The following is a 2,263-nucleotide window of genomic DNA, read 5'->3' as shown; positions in this document are numbered from 1 at the left end:
ACTGGGTTTTAATAGAAAAAAGTGTCCAGTATGAATGGGAAAGGCATTAACAGCTACATCCAACTGGGAGAGGGGGCTGCATGCCAGCCAGTGCAATTCATCTGCTATCCAATATGTAGTCTCTCACTAGTTAATACAGCTCATCTTTCTTTTCTTTAAACTTAACTGTCTTTCTTGCTGTGACCTATTTTCTGTGAAACATATACCCAACTGATGCCAGTAGATCAAATCAAATCAAATCAAAACTGCAGCTACACTTCCTTTGAACAGAGGTACCTTCTTTGCATTTGAAAAAAAATATATCAGTTTCTTTCTGGCATGTTTCTAAATGGAAACACTAAATAAAGCTGATGGGATGCCTAACTTAATCTGAGAATCAGTCTTCCTTATTACAAAAAGTACATTTGGATAACAGCAACAGAAGCCCATTCTTCATCAAAGCAAGTTGGGATACCTCTACAAGTAACTCAATTGCTACCTCTTATCCATGATACCCAATAAAAAGCAGACTGGAATAGCTCTGCTGATCCGATACATTTGTCCCCTGCTCTACCTCTGCAGATTTGCTTGATGCTTCTGAAGCCTGCTATACTTTCACCCAGTATATTAAATTATGAAGCTAAACCCAGGGGCAGGGAAAATATTTTTATGGCTCTTCCCACAATTAGCTCAACACAACACATGCTCAGCTCTTCTTTAGCATCTGGTTACAGCTCATAAAACCTCGAAGGTATTCCAGAAGAATGGTCACTTCACTGCCCAGCAGCAGCCGGTGGCCCACACAAAATGTATATTCTGTATGCAGTACATACCCTGGGATGAGCAGCAGTTCATTTCAGCAGGCAACCCCAAGGAAGCATATGGAGGTGAGGACAGCACAGCATGCTCCCCCTCGCTGTAGGAAAGTGGCCGAGTTCTTTGGTGGGAACTGCAAGGCCTGCACTGGCAGGGACCCCGCGGGAGCTGGGACCCTCTCTTCCCACAGGGACCAGCATCTGCTGAGCAACACTGGCTTGCCTCTGTGAAATTTGGACTAGGGGGCTTAAAGCTTGTCTCCCTTTCACTGCCTCYAAGTTAAGTGGTCTCAATCATCCCCCCCTTTTTCAGAATATATTAATTCTCTCAGGGCTTAAGCCCTGAAATGGAGGCTGGCCTTCTGCAAGGGAGATTCAGCATGGTTTCTCACATATGAATCTTGGCAAATTTCACTCTGACAAATTCAAACGGTAGTATCTTTGGCTGTTGAGCTGCATCCTCTGCCATACGTTATAAAACTGATAGTACCAACTGTTAAAGGCTTTAACAGAGCAGGTTTTGTCATTACCTAACAGCTGCTCCTTGAGTCTCTGTCTGGCCTGTGCCTTTTAGGAGCCCAGTATCCACAGTTTCTCTCGGAGGTTGTGGTTTTATGGGCATTATGCACATAGGAGTCCATCTCTCCAAACATTTGAAGTTATTTCAAAAATAGCTCCTTCCCTCTTCCCCCCCACCAGCCCACCACAAGAGCACTATAGATAGCCCATGGACTGCGCACACTGTAAGACAAAGCTATTACAGATAAAGACGTCAGAGCAAACCTGCCGGCTACAAAAGGTTCCATTAAGATTTTTTTGTGTCATGAGCCCAGAGTCATATCTAAAGCTCTTCTCAAGTTAATGGGCACCTTTCCGTTTGCTTCGCTGAGGGCTGGATCAAAACCTTGGCTTTCGTCCAAAAGCCCTATGCTGTAAAGTGCACAGAATTTAATTTATATCTGCTGCAACTGGAAAAAGACTGAGTTGACCCTGCAAAGATTTGTAGCCACACTTTGGGGGAGGGGGGAATGTTGGCACATTGATGGACAAGAGCAGTCACACAATCACGTTCTCTATTAGCACTCTGTTCATAAGCTCTGTAGATTTTTCTGCATGCCTATGGCTTCCTGATCCTATTTGCTTTTGGAGCTGCAATTTTTAAAATGTTTAATATTTATGAAATATTCTGTAAAAAGCACATTTAAGTACTTTCTTTCTGGAAACTAATATTCCTTTCTTTGCCAGGGAAGAAAAGCCAGATCTTCCTGACCAGGCCAGCTAGCAAAGAAGCTRTTGCTTGAAGGTACATCTGTTCTATTCACTTGTCCAATGCCTTAAGAGCCTCTGCTCTCTGTGAATGACAGAAGAAGTGCTAGTTTTGATTGGCAACCATGAAAGTCCTGAGATTTTTTTCTTGTTTCCCTTCAGAGTTCTCTGTTTATATCCCCAAGGGGCTTGTCCAAAAGTGA

Source organism: Rhea americana, unplaced genomic scaffold (assembly GCF_003343005.1).
Source record: "Rhea americana isolate MKP2758 unplaced genomic scaffold, rheAme1 scaffold_70, whole genome shotgun sequence".
Lineage (NCBI taxonomy): Eukaryota > Metazoa > Chordata > Aves > Rheiformes > Rheidae > Rhea > Rhea americana.
The sequence above is the reverse complement of the archived record's forward strand: the minus strand, read 5'-3'. Positions refer to the sequence as shown.